Raw genomic sequence first — 21,763 nt, forward strand, 5'->3', positions numbered from 1 at the left:
TTATCACTTATTTTGCTCTCCTGTCACTCAGGACCTTTACATGACTCCTCAAACTTGTAGGCTCTAGTGAAGTCAATATTACTTCATTCTATCACTCAAAAGAACCTCAAACACGTATGTAGAAGAAAGCACATCTTCAACAGCCTTCAGTCTTTTCTGGATTGATAAATCCCGGTTTGTTCTTCATAATAAAGAAAAAATCAGTGGATATTTTTTCAGACCCTTTGGATAGAACAGGGCATACGGGCTAAGTATCCAATCTCTGGATTCACATCACCTGGGTTCTAATCCCATATGCACCACTTACTAACAGTCTTAATTTGAGTATGTTTCTTACTTTCTCTCAGCCTCGTTTTCCTCATCTGTAAATGAAGACAGTACTATTCATCTCATGGTATTAATGAAAACTAATGAATCAATCCAGGTAAAGTACTTAGTACCAGGCAAACAATATTCATTCAATAAATGTTAAACATTATTATCATTAACTAATTCTCATCTAAATCTCAGTAGCACTTTTAATCTCAGTAGCTCCCTTAGTTACTATGATAGTCCCTCTTCTGAACATTTTTACACTTTTTGGATGCCTTTCCTTAATCTTGTTTCTAAGATCAACCTCCCTTACCAGGCCAATAAGTGATTAAATACCCCATACCTTAATCCTAGGACACCCATTTCCCCTCTTTTCACAGTCTTCTTGAGAACTCCAGTTTAATTCTATGTTTTCAACTGGCAATGTGTATACTAATAACTCCCAAAATACATTTCCCCTTCACAGACTTACACATCTCAACATACAATGGCACTCTTGCCATCTCTCAGATCAGATCAGATCAGTCGCTCAGTCGTGTCCGACTCTTTGCGACCCCATGAATCGCAGCACGCCAGGCCTCCCTGTCCATCACCAACTCCCGGAGTTCACTGAGACTCACGTCCATTGAGTCAGTGATGCCATGCAGCCATCTCATCCTCTGTCGTCCCCTTCTCCTCTTGCCCCCAATCCCTCCCAGCATCAGAGTCTTTTCCAATGAGTCAACTCTTCGCATGAGGTGGCCAAAGTACTGGAGTTTCAGCTTTAGCATCATTCCTTCCAAAGAAATCCCAGGGCTGATCTCCTTTAGAGAGATCTTGCCATCTCTACCTAGTTGGATAAATGGTATTTCAAAACCGTATAAGGCCAAACTGAGATTTGTATCTCTCAGCCCTGTTTTTTCTTATACACTCCACTATCTCTGTAAATGGCAGCTGTTAGGGACTGAATGTGGTATCCTCCCCAATCTCATATGCTGAAATCCTACCTTAACAGAGGTGGGGCCTTTGGCAGATAACTGGATCATGAACAGGATTAATGCCATTATAATAGAGACCCCAGAGAGCTCTTTTGTCCTTTTTCTGCCATATGAGGATACAAGAAGACAGCAGCAGTTTGCAATCTAGATGAGGACCCTCATCATAACCTGATCATGCCAGCACTTTGATCTTAGACTTTCAGGCTCCAGAACTGTGAGAACTAAATTTCCATTTTTTTATAAGCCACCTAGTCTATGGTACTTTGATTAACAGCCTTAGCTGACTAAGACATCAGCCGCTAAGCCATTCTGTTATACTAGCCAAAATTGAGAAAGTCAGTTTAACTCTATTTTTTTAACCTCTTGTATCAAATCCATTATCCAGTCCTGTATCGCTCCCAAATATTAACATCTCAACTGAAAAGATACCAAAGGTGAAGTATACCATAGTAGCTGCAACTTCACAGATGCAAAACTGCTAACCATTAAAATGGAAAATCTCATCACTTCCTAAGAATTACAAAGCCTGATCACTCTCAGGTTCCAAAATTTCTATGCTACAGGTTTTTATACAGGTTTAATGCTATTTCCTAAATAAAATGCATAATTAAGATGTTACAGACTTTTGGCTTTTAATAAAAAGTATCCACTAGCTATTGCAATATAACAAGATTACATGTCACTAAGAACTGATTTGGTTCCCACTAATGAGATGGCTGGATGGCAACACCAACTCGACATGAGTTTGGGTAAACTTTGGGAGTTGGTGATGGACAGGGAGGCCTGGCATGCTGCGATTCATGCAGCATGAATGAATCGCAAAGGGTCAGATATGACTGAGCAACTGAACTGAACTGAATGGACTACCACTTACAACCAGATTTTGCTACTTCTTTAGTCATTTTTTAGTGCATGAGCACTCGTGTGGCAAATTATTAAGTTTACTTAGTTTGCATTTTTAGTATTTATCTAAATTAGTATCAACTGCATAACTCAATTAATTCAATAAATAATGCATATGATAAATAAAATGAAGCTCTTTATGAGTATGGCTTTGTTTAAAAATGAAATAAAACTAATAGTCTCAATAGTCTCATATGAAACACTAAATTAGTCTATAGTGTGATTCCAATTCCTTAATCTGAGATTAGCAGAGATATCCTGAAGGTGTACTGACTTGTAACTATACTGAGGAAAAATGTTATATCTGAAGCAAATTTAACACAAATTTATGTTCAAATGATATATTTTATAATTATTGTAATGCACTAGAAATCTTTAATATTTCACACTGCAGTTTATTCTAGTAACCTAGAAGGCAATAATTATATATTTCAGTTAACTCCTTACAAAACATATTAAAACCTTTCTTTAAATAAAGTAAAACAAGAAAAAATATTAATTTCACATCAAATATTACAGCACAAAAGTAGAAATAGCTTGGTGGATGAACTTTCTCGATCAGTCATTAAGTAAGACTATCTAAATCTTCCTGAGCCCAGCGATCTAAGAGTTTAGAATCTTAGACTCTCACTGGTACTAGAAATACTCAGCCTAGGGACTTTCCTGGTGCTCCAGTGGTTACGATTCCATGCTTCTAATGCTTGACATGTGGGTTCAATCCCTGGTCAAGCAACTAAGATCCCACATGCCACATGGCCAAAAAAAAATCCAAAAACCCCCAGCAAACCAGCCTTAGTGCTTATCTAGATAATCTATTTTGTAAACTTTGTAAAGCATAGCACTGCTCATAACAATGTCTTTAAAAAAAATACTCCATGAATCACAAATAACCAACAAAATAAAATCACAATGCAATAGCCAGCATTCAAGATATTATGCCATCTTCATAATGTCTTTTCAAAATTATCTCCCATTGTTTTTTTCTCAAACACTTATGTTCCAATCAAAATAAATTACCTAGTTTTCCCTGAATATATACCCAGTCTCTGCACCTCAGTGGCTTTATCTCAACTCTTGCAGTGACGCCATCTCATCAATCCCAAACTAAACCATCTGTCAAGGTGTAGCTCAGATGCCAAGTCAACCATCAAGTCACACCAGATTGCTATATGTGACAGCAATTTCTCCCTTTTCTAAAGTTCCATCATACCCAGGGACATACTCACCACATTCTAGTATGTATTAAAGTACTTATGCAGGTATCTTACAATGTATTCTTTAAGCAGAACCCTCTCTTGATTTTTCTTTTCTTTCCGATTAATATTGCCTTAGTGAATATTTATTGAGTGAATAATTGTCTCACTAAAAGAGAGAAAAGGTGACATTCATGTGAACACTCGAAGCGAACTATCACCGACTGATTTCTTTTCATTTTAATTAGTGTGTTACTTGGCTGAATATAAAAATATGACACTTACATAGCCAGAAATCTTTATGCACCAGTCACAGAATGGTTAAGCTGTTATGAGCTACAGTTTAATTTTCAAAAATAAGATCACAGTTTAATTCTTTATTCTTATTCTTAAAATAAAAACACTTAAAGGAACACATTATAATGATCTAAGTAAAGAAAGTATTCAATATTATGCTTAGAATGTTATATTTCAGTCATTCATGTTTTTGAGGGAAAAAACCTGTATTGTTTAAGTTGTACATTTTTACCCCCAATGGAAAAGGGCCCAGTACCAAGTGAGGAATAAAATTTTTAAGTAGTGATCCATTCTTCCTTTCCTACTCCTGCTCCCCAATTTGCTCTACAAATCTCTCTTTTGAAAAGTGTGCTTGTATATTCTCGAGATTAGTTGTTTGTCAGTTGCTTCATTTGCTATTATCTTCTCCCATTCTGAAGGCTGTCTTTTCACCTTGCTAATAGTTTCCTTTGATGTGCAGAAGCTTTTAAGGTTAATTAGGTCCCATTTGTTTATTTTTGCTTTTATTTCCAATATTCTGGGAGGTGGGTCATAGAGGATCCTGCTGTGATGTATGTCAGAGAGTGTTTTGCCTATGTTCTCCTCTAGGAGTTTTATAGTTTCTGGTCTTACGTTTAGATCTTTAATCCATTTTGAGTTTATTTTTGTGTATGGTGTTAGAAAGTGTTCTAGTTTCATTCTTTCACAAGTGGTTGACCAGTTTTCCCAGCACCACTTGTTAAAGAGATTGTCTTTAATCCATTGTATATTCTTGCCTCCTTTGTCAAAGATAAGGTGCCAATAGGTGCGTGGATTAATCTCTGGGCTTTCTATTTTGTTCCATTGATCTATATTTCTGTCTTTGTGCCAGTACCATACTGTCTTGATAACTGTGGCTTTGTAGTAGAGCCTGAACAACTAATCTCGAGAATATACAAGCAACTCCTACAGCTCAACTCCAGAAAAATAAATGACCCAATCAAAAAATGGGCCAAAGAACTAAATAGACATTTCTCCAAAGAAGACATACAGATGGCTAACAAACACATGAAAAGATGCTCAACGTCACTCATTATCAGAGAAATGCAAATCAAAACCACTATGAGGTACCATTTCACACCAGTCAGAATGGCTGCGATCCAAAAGTCTACAAGCAATAAATGCTGGAGAGGGTGTGGAGAAAAGGGAACCCTCTTACACTGTGGGTGGGAATGCAAACTAGTACAGCCACTATGGAGAACAGTGTGGAGATTCCTTAAAAAACTGGAAATAGAACTGCCTTATGATCCAGCAATCCCACTGCTGGGCATACACACTGAGGAAACCAGAAGGGAAAGAGACACGTGTACCCCAATGTTCATCGCAGCACTGTTTATAATAGCCAGGACATGGAAGCAACCTAGATGTCCATCAGCAGATGAATGGATAAGAAAGCTGTGGTACATATACACAATGGAGTATTACTCAGCCATTAAAAAGAATACATTTGAATCAGTTCTAGTGAGGTGGATGAAACTGGAGCCTATTATACAGAGTGAAGTAAGCCAGAAAGAAAAACACCAATACAGTATACTAACGCATATATATGGCATTTAGAAAGATGGTAACAATAACCCTGTGTACTAGACAGCAAAAGAGACACTGATGTATAGAACAGTCTTACGGACTCTGTGGGAGAGGGAGAGGGTGGGAAGATTTGGGAGAATGGCATTGAAACATGTAAAATATCATGTATGAAACGAGTTGCCAGTCCAGGTTCGATGCACGATACTGGATGCTTGGGGCTGGTGCACTGGGATGACCCAGAGGGATGGAATGGGGAGGGAGGAGGGAGGAGGGTTCAGGATGGGGAACACGTGTATACCTGTGGCGGATTCATTTTGATATTTGGCAGAACTAATACAATTATGTAAAGTTTAAAAAATAAAATTAAATTAAAAAAAAAAGAAAAAGAAAAATCAAGCCAAAGCTAAAAAAAAAAAAAAAAAAAGAAAAGAAAAGTGTGCAATTTAGTCCCCAAAAGGTTACTTTTTCATTTACGTAAATAATCCAAAACAACTGGGGAAGAATAAAGAGCAAAGCAAACATAACAGAACTTTGGAAACTGAGTCTGCAAGGGACCTTGGCTAACAGATACTCAAATTACTATCTAATACACATAAAAGTATGAAAATTACAGGTAAATAGATTAATGAAATGAATTAGCCCAGAACTAAACTCTAGAATATATAAAGTTTTAAGATACACATATTTAGTTGGTTAAAAAATTTTTTTTGTTCAGTCATTAAGTCATGTTTAACTCTTTGTGACTCCATGGACTAAAGCATGTCCTCAAAAATATTAATTATTAAATAGTGCTAGGACAAAGAACTGACTACCAGGAAAAAAAAAAAAAACAACACAACTATCCACTCTAAACGCAAGATAACATAACTGTGAGTAATTTAAAAGATAAATGTAAAAATTTAAACATGGCAGTTTATCATATTTTATGTATCTGAGCAACAGGTCACAGGAGAAAATGATAATCACCCGAATGTACCAAAATAAATTTTCTACTCCTAAAACTCTAAATTTGTTTTAGGTATAAAAGACTTTCATTGGGCAAATAACAAAGATAGAAACAGAGTGACTGGATGTATGATGCAAGGAGAGCATGGTAACATCTACTGAAGGATAACTTTAAAATATGTACTTCAGTTCTTACTTAATAAAAAAAAAAGTTAAATACAGAGGGAAGTGAAATATTTTCCTATCATGAAAGTTATGACTATATAAGACTTGAGAGCAGCACAGAAAAATATTTTTAGAAACATTTAAAGAAGGGGGAAAGTGAAAGGCTGTCTTCTCCCTTGTAGGAAGGAGACCTTGAATTGATCATACTATTTTGGCTGATGATATGACAACAAATTGTTTTGGAGGACTGCATTATATTTTTATATTTTTTCTGGTTTATGAGGAAATAATCATTATTTTCACTTTGCCAATAAAGTTAGCCTGGGTGTGCAGAAATTTTATAATTTACTTAAGGGCTCATTAAGAGGAGAGTGAAAAGGTTAGCTTAAAGCTCAACATTCAGAAAACTAAGATCATGGCATCCGGTCCCCTTACTTCACGGGAAATATATGGGGAAACAGTAGAAACAGTGTCAGACTTTATTTTTTTGGGCTCCAAAATCACTGCAGATGGTGACTGCAGCCATGAAATTAAAAGACACTTACTCCTTGGAAGGAAAGTTATGACCAACCTAGATAGCATATTCAAAAGCAGAGACATTACTTTGCCAACAAAGGTTCATCTAGTCAAGGCTATGGTTTTTCCAGTGGTTATGTATGGATGTGAGAGTTGGACTGTGAAGAAAGCTGAGCGCCGAAGAATTGATGTTTTTGAACTGTGGTGTTGGAGAAGACTCTTGAGAGTCCCTTGGACTGCAAGAACATCCAGCCAGTCCATTCTAAAGGAGATCAGTCCTGGGTGTTCTTTGGAAGGAATGATGCTAAAGCTGAAACTCCAGTACTTTGGCCACCTCATGTGAAGAGTTGACTCACTGGAAAAGACTCTGATGCTAGGAGGGATTGGGGGCAGGAGGAGAAGGGGATGACAGAGGATGAGATGGCTGGATGGCATCTCCGACTCAATGGACATGAGTTTGAGTGAACTCCTGGACTTGGTGATGGACTGGGAGGCCTGGCGTGCTGCAATTCATGGGGTCGCGAAGAGTCGGACATGACTGAGCAACTGAACTGACCGACTGTGACTGCAGGTATCATTACCACTACCCCAACCACTCTGGATGGTTTATCTGATTTCACAGAAAAATAAACTACAACAAGCTTATAAAATAGAAAATGAAACTACAAATAAGATTATAAAATGCTGTACCAGTGTTCATAATTGGTCTTTTAGTGCATTCAAAACAAATAGAAAAGATTCAGTTCCCAGTAGGCATCTCTACCAGGGAAATGAGCTGAATCAAATCAGAGGAACCATATGTCATAGTAGTGATATGGTCTGCTTTTCTTTATAGACTCTGTTCAGTTTTGTGTGTGTGTGTGTATGAGTGTATGTGTGCTGAAAAGGTGATCATAAATCTGAACAAATTATGTAAAGAGTCAACGACTCAATAGATTTAATTCTGTCACCTGAAAGATTGTATTATACAGAAAAATTACATTAAATTCTACACAAGATAAGCATACTTCATCAATTTTTAGAACAAAAACAATATTTTGGCAATGAACTATTCAAGACAGTCTGTGTAGCAAATGGTAAACTGAGGAGACACAAGGTTGTAGTCTTTGCTTAGCAACAATCTAGGATGAATGTCCAGGAAATAACTGCTAACTAGTAGAGACAGGTAAAATTTAAAGAGGATAAAATGCCGGGAGCCGGCATATTGCATATTGAGTGAGGATCTGTAACAGCTCAACTGGAATTCTATCACTGCCGGGAGCCAGCGTGAGGCACTCCGCCCATGACAAAGGTCATGAGGAAGGAGGCTCGGCATACGCAAAGGTGGGATCGAGCCTCAGGAGTCCCCCTGGAAATTCTCGAGCATCTACCCCCAAAACCAGAGTCTGCCTACTTTCTGCTTTGTGCTTTCACCTACACCTCTGACTTTACGGGGGGCTGTCTCCCACTACCTCTCTCTGAAAAAAGAGTTAGCTTACAGCTCCAGTTAATAATTCTTGGATGTGACAGTGTTTCAACCTACAAACTCCTTTGGAAATCCTCTAGCCTGCCTGAATGGGTTTTTCCGGCCACATGTGATTGTTCAGAGCCTCCCAACTGTGAGAGGCAGGAGATGTTCTAAACTGCCTAAACACAGATTCCTTTGAGTAGTTAAAAGATTGATTAGAAATTGTATTGGTGAAGGGTTTTTCACTTGTTGGGCCAATGTTTGCTGCTAAGTCTCCATACTCCTTACCTACTGTGTCCTTGGCAGTGTATTGATTGATATAATGGGTGTATAGAAATGTAAAATGCAGCTTTGTCCAATGCTTTTTGGAAGGCTGGCGCCTGACTTTGGAATAATCACCTTTAGAGAAAAATAAGTTTCTTAAAATGTTAACAGGCCTCCGGGCCAGAAGATGATGTCAATCACCTGAACTTTTGCATATGATAAGTTTGCAGGAAGAAAGCCTGGCTTGCTGCATGACTCTACCCCTTCCCCCATTATCCTCTATGCATAACTTAAGGTATAAAAACTACTTTGGAAAATAAAGTGCGGGCCTTGTTCACTGAAACTTGGTCTCCCCATGTCATTCTTCCCTTTAAATTCCAGCTGAGTGTCCATCTGGAGCGCGGATGTCCTCTGCGACCATTTATTTGCCTGGGCTTCTAAGACCCACTCGAGAAGGTGTCTAAGGTGGGGCACCTTCCGCTATTCGAGAGGGCGCCTGCGGCCTCCGTGGTCAGAGCTAACCTGGTGTCACAGGTTATATTGATTTTCCGCGTAAACCAAGCCACTCAGCTTCTTTTCTCCACTGAATTTTCCTACTGAGCTATCCTTATTTCAGCTGCTTTTCTCCACTGAATTTCCTCACTGAGCTATCCTTGTTCTATTACTCTTTGTATCCTTAATTAAAGTGTAATTAAGCAGTTATTCCCTGACCCTCGCCTAGCCGTCTCTCCTTCGAATACCCTGGATCAGCCGGGGCTGGTCCCCGGCAATAAAACATATTGTTGAAGCTTCTGAAGGAAATAATACTTTGTTTCTGAGCTCAGATACTATATAATGGCATTCTATGGATGGATACTATATAATGGCATTTTTCCCCCTTGATCTGGCAACCCACTCCAGCATTCTTGCCTGGGAAATCCTATGGACAGAGAAGCCTGTTGGGCTATAGTCTATGGGGTCACAACTTAGCGACTAAACTACCACCATATGTAAAAGAATGAAATTAGAACATTTTCAAACACCATATGCAAATAAACTCAAAATGGATTAAAGGCCTAAATATAAGATCAAATACTATAAAACTCCTAGAGGAAAACACAGGCGGAACACTCTTTGAGATAAATTACAGTGATATATATATATATATATATATATATATATATATATATATATAACCCATCTCCTAAAGAGATAAAAGCAAAAATAAACAAATGGGACCTAATTAAACTGAAAAGCTTCTGCAGAGCAAAGGAAACCATTAACAAAATGAAAAGACGACCAACTGAATGAGAGAAAATATTTGCAAATAATATGACTGACAAGGTTTTAATATATAAACAGCTCATATAACTCAACATCAAAAAAAAAAATCTGATTAACAACAAGTGGGCAGAAGACCTAAACCAACATTCTTCCAAAGAGGACATACAGACGGCCAACACTTACATGAAAAGATGCTCAACACTACTTATCGTGAGAGAAATGCATATCAAAACCACAATGAGATAACAACTCACACCTGTCAGAATGACTGCAAAAGGCAACAAACAACAAATGTGGGCAAAAAGGAAACCCCTGTACACTGTTAGGGGGATATAAATTGGTGCAGCAACTGTGGAAAACAGTATGGAGGTTCCTCAAAAAGCTAAAAATAGAGCTGCCATATGATCCAGAAACTCCAGTCCTGGGTATATATCCAAAGAAAATTAAAACACTAATTTGAAAAGACACATACATTCCAACATTCACAACAGCATTATTTACAGTATCCAAGATACAGAAACAACCTAAGTGTCCATCATGAGAAGAACGGATAAAGAAGAGAGGATGTGTCATGTATGTATGAAAGTGAAAAAGTGAAAGTGAAGTCGCTCAGTCATGTCCGACTCTTTGTGACCCCATGGACTGTAGCCCCCCAGGCTCCTCTGTTGATGGGATTTTCCAGGCAAGAATACTGGAGTGGGTTGCCATTTCCTTCTCCAGGAGATCTTCCTGACCCAGGGACTGAACCTGGGTCTTCCGTATTTTAGGCAGACGCTTTACCATCTGAGCCACCAGGAAAGTCCTATGTATATGTGTGTGTGATATGCCAGATAAAGCATACCCTTTAACTCAGTAATTCTGGTAATGTATCTGAATAATATATATATAGATAGACAGATAGATAGATAGATAACTCAGCCATAAAAATATGAAATTTTACCATCTGCAATAACATGGGTGAACCTGGAGGGTGTTATGCTTAGTGAAATAGGTCTGGTAGAGAAAGACAAATACTGAATGCTATCAGTTACATGTGGAATCTAAGAAAATATGGCAAACTAGTAAATATAATAAAAAGAAACAGACTCACAGATACAGAAACAAACCAGTGGTTATGGGGGGGGCGGAGCAAGATAGGGGTAGGAGATTAAGAGGTACTACAATGATAACTTTGTACAGCACAGGGAATGTAGCTAAGATTTAATAACAACTATAAATGGAATATAATCTATAAAAACTGCTTCACCATATGGCACATCTGAAACATAATATTATAAGTCAACTATATCTCAAGTTAAAAAAAAAAAAACTTACCCTTTAACCTAGTAATTCTGGTAATGTATCCTAAGAAAATAAAAACCTTTATGCACATATACAAATAAAACCTACATGATTTTCCACAGGTTTGGAAACAAGGGTATTGATTTGTATCATTTCTAATCAAACTTGAAATGGAGGTCCTAGCTAGCTTAATCAGAAAATAAAAGGAAATAAAATATATACAGATTGGAAAATATTACTTATAATTGCCTTTTTTTCAGAAATGGAATTGTCATATATATATATATATATATATATATATATATATATAAAACATTAAAGAATATACAAAAAAGTAAACAGAATGAGTAAGTGAATTTATCAAGTTTGTGGGATACAAGATCAGTACATGAAAAAATCAATTGCTTATCTATTGGCAAATAAACATCTAAAACCAAATTCAAATATTACCATGTACAGTAGCATCAAGAAACATGAAATACCTAGAGATACATTAGCAAAATATATGCAAAACCTGTAAGTGAAAATTACATACTGCTGAGAAAAACAAAAGAAATAAAGAACTCTGATACCCTAATTTTCTTGGATTGGAAAACTCCAAGTGTTAAATTATCAGTTCTTTCCAAATTGATCTACAGATTCACCCTCAATAAAAATGTCAGCAGGTTTTTCGTGTAAAAATTTACAGAACTATTTTAAGATTAATATGTAAATATGAGGAATCTATTTAAAACAACAACAATGAGTTAAAGGATCTTTAATACCTGATTTCAGGACTTCCTACAAACCTCCAGTATTTAAGAGAGTAAGTATAGTATTGGTATAAGGAGCAAATGGAACCAACTAGAGAGTCTAGAAACAGTCAATTTTTGACAAGGGTGCCAAGCTAATCTAATGGAATAAAGAAGAGTTGTTTCAATAAATACTGTAACAACTGAATAATCACATGGAAAATATATTTGGATGTGAATTTCACACTACTACGCAAATGAACCTAAAATAGATCTTAGAACTTAATATAAAAGTACAAACTGTAAAACATACAGAAAAAAAAAGTCTTTCAATCTTTGCTTGCCACAGAAAAAAATTTCTTAGACACTACACCAAAAATAAACGAATGCATCAAATATATAAACTTTAAATATATACACAGGGGGTGGGGGAGAGGCTCAAAAGGGAGAGGATATATGTATACATATAGCTGGTTCATGCTGTTGTACAGCAGAAACTAACACAACATTGCAAAGCAATTATACTCCAATTTAAAAAAATAAATAAAAAATATAAACTCAACTTTAAATATATGTACAATTTCATTAAATATATAAAATTTAAGTATACAACTTTAAATATATGCACAATTGTCTTTAGTAAATACTTCATGAATGAATGAATATTAAATGTGAATGAAATGAATATCCAACAAGCACATGAATAAATTTGCAACATCCTTGGTCCTCAGGGAAATAAAAATAAAATCCACAATCAGATACCAATTCCTACCTTCTATAATGGCTAAATTTTAAAAGTGTCACAAAACCGAAAGTTGATGTGGATGTGGAAAAACTGGAACTTCTTACACTGACAGTGGGACTCAAAAAGCTACAGCAACTTTGAAAACCATGTAGGCAGTTTCTTTAAGACTTAACAATACAACACCATATGATCCAACCTTGCTACTCTTAGGTATCTGCCCAGGAGAACTGGAACCTTCTGTCCAAAAACTTCCACAAAAAATGCTCATAGCCACTTTATTCATAATAGCTAAAATATGAAAAGAACTGCAATCTCCATCAACTCATAAACAGGTAAACAATAAGTGGTATAACCAGATAAAGGAATTCTGATTCAGTAATGAAAAGAACCTGCTTTCTGATGCGTGTTAGCACATGGATGAACCTCAAAAACATTATGCCAAGTGAAGAAACCGAGATAAATCAAACCACATCAATGTGAAATTACCCAAAAAGGCAATTTTATAGAGACCAAAAAGCAGGATCACGGACATTTTAAAGTAACTTTTAGTAATATGCCATCATATAACTATTTCTTTAACTTTCATACTATTAATTATAAATATAGCATGCATTCAATGTAGAACTTCCAAAACAATACAAATGCATACCCATTTGTAGAAAGAAATCATGACTATCCATCAAACTTGTATATTAGCAAATGCAAACACACATACACATCTACATAAATAATACATTTATATATTTGTAAACTTCTCTGAAAATCCACAATTTAACTTTTTTATTGGCAGTGTGTATTGGAGATGTTTTCTGTAAGTGTATATAGATTTACCAGATTGATTATGACAGCTGTATGGCCTCACAGCAGGCAGCCTGGGTCCCACATGGAGCATTTGCTTTTGCAAATGAATAGAGGAGCCTGGCATACACAGAAACAAATTAAGGCCCTCCTGGCCCCATCCTGAACCTGGAGGGAAACTCAGAGGTCCCAGCTTAGTAGGCCTTCTCTTGGACAGGTCACCTCCGCTCCCTGGGTCTGGGAAACCATCCCCCTGCCCTCCCTGCACTGGCAACATCCCCATTCCCCTCACCCAGGCTGCCCAACTGAGGTAAATTCTTAAAGCAGAAGGGGAATCTAGCAAGGGCAGCCCCAACTGGCGGAGACAGGGAGCAGCAACCCCAGAACCCTGCACCCAGACACTCATATGCAAGTTTAAGTAGCTGTACCCGATACAGTTCTAGAAATGGAATTACTGTGCAAGGTAACGCAAAAAAAATTTTGCAGAACAGCGTCAAATTTATTTCCAAAAGAAGTGCAACATTTTAAACTCCTTCATAATCTAATATTAGGGTAGAAATATAAAAGTTATCTTATCATTTAATTTATATTAAATACTAAGTATATTTAGTACACTTCAGATCAGATCAGTCGCTCAGTCGTGTCCGACTCTTTGCAACCCCATGAATTGCAGCACGCCAGGCCTCCCTGTCCATCACCAACTCCCGGAGTTCACACAGACTCACGTCCATCGGGTCAGTGATGCCATCCAGCCATCTCATCCTCTGTCGTCCCCTTCTCCTCTTGCCCCCAATCCCTCCCAGCATCAGAGTCTTTTCCAGTGAGTCAACTCTTCGCATGAGGTAGCCAAAGTACTGGAGTTTCAGCTTTAGCATCATTCCTTCCAAAGAAATCCCAGGGCTGATCTCCTTCAGAATAGACTGGTTGGATCTCCTTGCAGTCCAAGGGACTCTCAAGAGTCTTCTACAACACCACAGTTCAAAAGCATCAATTCTTCGGCGCTCAGCCTTCTTCACAGTCCAACTCGCACATCCATACATGACCACTGGAAAAACCATAGCCTTGACTAGACGGACCTTTGTTGGCAAAGTAATGTCTCTGCTTTTCAATATGCTATCTAGGTTGGTCATAACTTTCCTTCCAAGGAGTAAGCGTCTTTTAATTTCATGGCTGCAGTCACCATCTGCAGTGATTTTGGAGCCCAAAACAATAAAGTCTGACACTGTTTCCACTGTTTCCCCATCTATTTCCCATGAAGTGATGGGACCAGATGCCATGATCTTCGTTTTCTGAATGTTGAGCTTTAAGCCAACTTTTTCACTCTCCACTTTCACTTTCATCAAGAGGCTTTTTAGTTCCTCTTCACTTTCTGCCATAAGGGTGGTGTCATCTGCATATCTCAGGTTATTGATATTTCTCCCGGCAATCTTGATTCCAGCTTGTGTTTCTTCCAGTCCAGCGTTTCTCATGATGTACTCTGCATATAGGTTAAATAAACAGGGGGACAATATACAGCCCTGACGTACACCGTTTCCTATTTGGAACCAGTCTGTTGTTCCATGTCCAGTTCTAACTGTTGCTTCCTGACCTGCATACAAATTTCTCAAGAGGCAGATCAGGTGGTCTGGTATTCCCATCTCTTTCAGAATTTTCCACAGTTTATTGTGATCCACATAGTCAAAGTAATGCTGAAGAAGCTGAAGTTGAACAGTTCTATGAAGACCTACAAGACCTTTTAGAACTAACACCCAAAAAAGATGTCCTTTTCATTATAGGGGACTGGAATGCAAAAGTAGGAAGTCAAGAAACACCTGGAGTAACAGGCAAATTTGGCCTTGGAATATGGAATGAAGCAGGGCAAAGACTAATAGAGTTTTGCCAAGAAAATGCACTGGTCATAACAAACACCCTCTTCCAACAACACAGGAGAAGACTCTATACATGGACCTCACCAGATGGTCAACACCGAAATCAGATTGATTATATTCTTTGCAGCCAAAGATGGAGAAGCTCTATACAGTCAGCAAAAACAAGACCAAGGGCTGACTGTGGCTCAGACCATGAATTCCTTATTGCCAAATTGAGACTTAAATTGAAGAAAGTAGGGAAAACCACTAGACCATTCAGGTATGACCTAAATCAAATCCCTTAGTACACTTACTGGTCTTCTATATTTTTTCATATTTTTTCTTTTTTTTAACAATTACTATTTGTTTAAAACTTTGTTTAAATAGGCTATCATTTCATTATTATCTGAAATACCAAAATTATTACCTATTAAGCATACATATAATGCATATTTTTGTTTTACTTTCATTTATGTTCCATTTGTTACTGCATTGATTCTGACTTGAACACTTGTATATAAATGAATGCATATAAGGTGTTCTGTGAAAACTGAATGTTATTTAATTACTGTACATATAAAACGTTTTGCCATAGGTAATACAAGTGTCACTTCACTTTCTTTATTAAGAGCTTTAGCTGTTCTTACATAGTTTTTCCAGGTCAACATTAGCATCAGATCACCAATTATAATGGAAAGAGCTTTAATTTTTGGCAACTTTGCTTAGAAATATGCCTAAATTACTTTGTCTATGAATTATTGAAACAAATATTTTATCAAGAAAAAAAAGCAAATTTAAATTTTATGGCTTTTGTTATTTTTATGCTAACTTTTTTCTTTTTTGCTTTAGTTTATTGTTACTACCAGTCAAATTAGTTAATTTATATAAATTAATAGAAATTATAAATTATATAAATTAATAGAAATTATTTTGATTAAAAACAACTAAAAATTTGTCAAATGTTTTACCATATTTTATATTCATCATATACATGAAATATGAAGTGATCAAATGTATTTCCACCAATTGCCAGAGAAATAAGGACACAGTACCACGAAATGAGCAATAATATAAATGACTAACCTCCAGTTAAAAACTAAAGCCGCTTTCAGTGGGGGTGATGTCACGGGCTTTTAAAAGATGGCTGTCTTCTCAATAGCATTCACGGAGAACTATCGCCAGGGTGAAAGAAGATATAAAACCCTCGAGGTGGAATTCTACACTCAGCAAGATAATCCTTCCGAACTGCGACCAAAATAATCCACATAAACGAATCTGAGATAATTTATCTTAATGGTTCGTAATTCACCAAGCTACCGGGAAGTTCTACTAGGGGAAGGGAAGTGACAGGTAATGAGAACTGAGAACCACTCAAATACGAGGAAAGAATATTGGGAGGTGGGTCAAGATGACCTCCCCTATTGATGACAGTTGGTGGTGGCAGTTGACTGTAACATCAGCCTAGGAATTTATGCAGCATCACAAGTGCTGACATCTGTCAATTAAAAAGTCATGAGAGCTTTCCCCAAAGCTCAGGGCTTTCCCAACCAGAACTAGCTGAGGGACAGTGTGGTTTGAGGGGTTTTGTGGGGCTGGGGTCCTCTAACCTCACCTAACTCAATTCCAATGCCTCCTCTAAACCATAACATTTGGGGTCACCTCCACCATCAGTGCCAATATGCCTCATTAAATGTGAACATCTAACAGCTGAATAGACATTGCAAGCCTGACACTCTGCAAATAAAATGCAAAATATGCATTCCTGAAGAAAATATCTTGTTTCCAAAAGCATGCATTAAAAACAAGAAGGGTTATAGGATAATGGGTTATATCACACCACTCAAACCTATATAATTTGATTAGAGAACAAAGCAATAACTGTGATAGCATACTAACAGTTAAAAATGTATCAGTTTCTAATAAGTAAGCAAATACTTCAATAAATACAGGGTTTTAACTTTCAAGAAAACTGAAGCCCACTTGATGCAAACAGAGGTAAGGACCTATTGAGCCTACTAAGCTATAAGGAGCAAAAGACACAGTCTGGGAGTACCACAGCAAGAAGACCAAAGGGCATATCCACATCAAGCCAGGAAAAACAACACTAGGTAAAGTATCATCCTATAAAGAATCACAGAACCTCAGCTTGCTGTGTTCAGTTGTGCTACTATACTTTGCTCCTGGTACTTTTGTGTGGAATTAGTTACTTTTAGAATGTATGGAAGTGTGTTTAAAATGCCTCCGATAAAAATGCAATAAAAAACTTAATTTTCATAATAAAATGTTTAATAAACACAAAAGTAGGCACAAGAGCAGGAACAGAGAAATAAAGAGATTGGAAAACAGAAAATGAAAGGCAAGATGGTCAACTTTAAAACAAACTATATTTATAACAACTAAACTTCAAAAGGCCTAAACATTCCAATTAAAAGTAGAGACTATCAGATGAGATAAAAACAACAACAACTAAATCCCAGTTATATGACACAACATATAAAGATACAGTAAGGTATAAAATAACAGTGTGAAAAAAATACCAAAAAAAGTAAACATAAGAAAACTGGAATGGGTATATTAATATTAGACAAAACAAAATTTAAGAAAATGAGTATTAAGATAAAAAGGGATGTGTCATTATAATTAAAGGACTTCCCTGGTAGCTCAGACAGCAAAGCGTCTGCCTACAATGCGGGAGACCCAGGTTCAATCCCTGGGTCGGGAAGATTCTCTGGAGAAGGAAATGGCAGCCCACTCCAGTACATGGACAGAGGAGCGTGGTAGCTACAGTCCATGGGGTCACAAAGAGTCGGACATGACTGAGCGACTTCACTTTCACTTAGTAGGCATATACTAAACTTAAATATTTAGATACCTAAAACTAGAACTTCAAATACACAAAACTTGTTTTGTTTGTGTAAATTTATAGTTCTCTGCTAAATTGTTAATTTTGAATTTTATTCTTTGTATATATTAGGCATTTTAAACTGCATATATCTGATAGCTATTACATGAATTGCCCCCACCTCTTGAAGTAAAAGCAAGTATTCCCTGGAAGAAGACAAAATCACCCAGAATCTCTCTAATTACTTCTTTTACCTTGGTTAGTTCAGTTTTCTTTTTTTTTTTCTTTTGAAGTATAGCTGACTCATGAAGTTGTGTTAGTTTCAGGTGTATAGCAAAATGATTCAGTTTACATATATAAATAAATAAATATATATATGTATATATGTATATGTATATATATATATATATATATATATATATATATATATATAGCTCCAATACTTTGGCCACCTGACGGAAAGAGTTGACTCATTAGAAAAGACCCTGATTGAAGGCAGGAGAAGAAGAGGGTGACCAAGGATGAGGTGGTTGGATGGCATCACTGCCTCAATGGACATGAGTGTGAGCAAACTCCAGGAGATGGTGAAGGACATGGAAGCCTGGTGTGCTGCAGTCCATGGGGTCTCAAAGACTCGGATATGACTTAGTGACTGAACAGCTATATACATGTATGTATACAGGAAATCAAAACCAAAACATCATATACACAAAATATGAAAAACTGATTTGAAAACATTTTGAGAGTAACTAAATTTCTAACTAATTTGTAGCTTAAATCCACTCTGGATATGGAATATACTGTGTGTTAGTATATACATGGCTTTTGTCACATTTTGCATAATCAGACTCAGTATCTGATCAAATTGTGTAGATAATTTCATGTGTACTTGAAGAGAATATGTATTCTGCAATTGTTGAGTCTATTCTGTGTGTCAATTAGGAAAATATTGTCTAAATGTTATTCTTTCTTGTGATTTTTTTCCCCTTGTTTTTCTTTTAGTTTCAGAGATAGGTGAGTTAAACTCTTAGACCGTGATTACTTGTATCTCCTTTTGTAAATTGGACTTCTCTTGTTTTGTACAATTTGGCTATATTATTATCTAAATAGAAGGTTAGGATGTTTCTATCCTCTTCTTGGATTCAGGCTCTTATTATATTAAAATAAGCTTATTTTTTTCTTAGTAATAATTTCCATCCTTCAATCTGATTTGTCTGATATAAGAGTAAAACCACCAACTTTCTTTGGTTAACTGTCACATTATATATTATTCTCGTTCTTTTTTTCAGGACACAGAATTCATTAAGATTATATATATATATATAGATAGATATAGATATATATATATGCTTTCTGACATTTCCTAACTTGCAAAATGGGGTATTTTGTCTATTGATATATAACTTAATATCTGATATGTGTAGATTTGAATCTTCCATACTATCATTCCTTCTGTTTGTTCTTTAGCATAATAATATAAGATATGCTTAGTAGAAAACAACAGAAACAAGAACAACAACAATAAAACTGTGTACCACATTACTGTAGGGGGGAACATTTACAGAATTTAATATTAAACTTAAAACTTTGGCATACTATCATAAAGTGTAAGAAAAAATCCTTGAATTTGAGAAATCATCTGAAGAATCATTAGACAAATGTAACAGGCAAGAATATACAATAGAGAAAAGATGGTCTCCTTAATAAGTGGTGTTGGGAAAAGTAGACAGCTATATGTAAAACCATGAGATTAGAACATATTCTCACACCATATAAAAAAATAAATTCAAAATGGATTCAAGACCTAAATGCAAGACTGAAACCATAAAACTTCAAGAAGAAAATATAAGTAGTACTCTTTGACATGGGTCTTAGTGATATTTTTTTGGATATGTCTCTTCAAGCAATGAAAACAGAAGCCAAAAAGTAAACGAATGAATCCACCTAAAAAGTTTTTGCACAGGGATGGAAACCATCAACAAATGAAAAGCAACCTACTGAATGAGAGAAGATATATGCAAATCATATGTCAGATAAGGGGTTCATTTCCAAAATATATTTTAAAAAACCTCATACAACTCAACACCAAAACCTCCAAATAATCCAATTAAGATACGGGCAGGGGACCAGAATAGGCATTTTTCCAAAGAACACATACAGACAGACTGCTAACAGTCATATGAAAAGGTGCTCAACATCATTACTAGGGAAATACAAATCAAAATCATAATGAGGTATCACTTCACACCTGTCAGAATGGCTATGATCAAAAAGACAAAAAATAACAAGTTTTAGCAAGGATGTGAAAAAAGGGACCCCCTAATACACTGTGTGGTGGGAATATAAACTGGTACAGCCACTATGAAAAGCTGTATGTAAGTTCCTCAAAAAATTTAAAAATACAACTACCATATGATCCAACACTCCTATTCTTAGATATTTATCTGAAGAAAACAATAACACTAATTTGAAAAGACATATGCATCCCAGTGTTCACAGCAGCATTGTCTGTTAATATAATAGCAAAGATATGACAGCAACCTAAATTACTATCAAGAGATGAATGGATGAAGAAGATATGATATGTATCTATGTGTGTGCATACTTACACAATGGAACATTACTCAGCCATAAAAAAATGAAATCTTGCCATTTGCCACAGCATGGATGTCCCTGGAGAGTATTATGCTTAGTGAAATAAGTCTGACAGATAAAGACAAAGACTGTATGTTTTCACTTATACATGAAATTTTAAAAACAAAACAAATAAGTGTAACAAAATGGAAACAAACTCACAGACACAGAGAAAAAGGGAGAAGGGACGGAAAGAGAGGGGCAAAATAGGTGAAGAGGAATAAAGGCTATAATCTACCAGTTATAAAATAAATAAGTCACAGGGTGTGATATACAGAGTATAATGTACCCAAGTAATATAGTCAATATTTTATACTTACTATATGGCATATTATCTACAAAAATATCCTGAAGCTAATATAATATTGTAAGTCAATTATACTTAAATTAAAAAAATATTTCTTTTCAATTTTATGTCACAAGTTACTTTAATTAGTAAAATAAATATTTAAAATTCTCCTTGCAGATTAATTACAGATGGCTGCTGCTGCTGCTGCTGCTGCAGCTAAGTCGCTTCGGTCGTGTCCGACTCTGTGCAACCCCATAGAAGGCAGCCCACCAGGCTCCCCAGTCCCTGGGATTCTCCAGGCAAGAACACTGGAGTGGGTTGCCATTTCCTTCTCCAGTGCATGAAAGTGAAAAGTGAAAGTGAAGTTGCTCAGTCGTGCCCGACTCTTAGTGACCCCATGGACTGCAGCCTACCAGGCTCCTCCGTCCATGGGATTTTCCAGGCAAGAGTACTGGAGTGGGTTGTCATTGCCTTCTCCGTACAGATGGCTCCCAAGACTGTAATACTGAAATCAGTTTTCACTACAGGACCATTTACAGGATGACAATCTTTAAAGTGGGTTTCCTACTTCTTGTATATGCACCATATTGCAAATACTGGACTATGAGGCCATTTATCTTGATGCAAGTAAACTTATTTCACTTAAGAATTTTTATATGTCAGCAGACCAAATCCATTATTATAACCACAATGAGATAGTCAAGCGCACTCTTCATTATAACTCTAATATAATTAACTTTTGCAGCTTCCTTTCATTTCAAAGCAATTC

General features: G+C 36.4%; 1 long non-coding RNA gene across 10 annotated transcripts in view; it reads right to left on the reverse strand.

Moving 5' to 3' along the window:
• Positions 1–21,763, reverse strand: part of LOC129639931 (uncharacterized) — a 76,918-nt gene that overhangs the window by 26,080 nt on the left and 29,075 nt on the right. The window lies entirely within an intron of this gene.

Source organism: Bubalus kerabau, chromosome X, assembly GCF_029407905.1.
Source record: "Bubalus kerabau isolate K-KA32 ecotype Philippines breed swamp buffalo chromosome X, PCC_UOA_SB_1v2, whole genome shotgun sequence".
In the NCBI taxonomy this organism is placed as follows: Eukaryota; Metazoa; Chordata; class Mammalia; order Artiodactyla; family Bovidae; genus Bubalus; species Bubalus kerabau.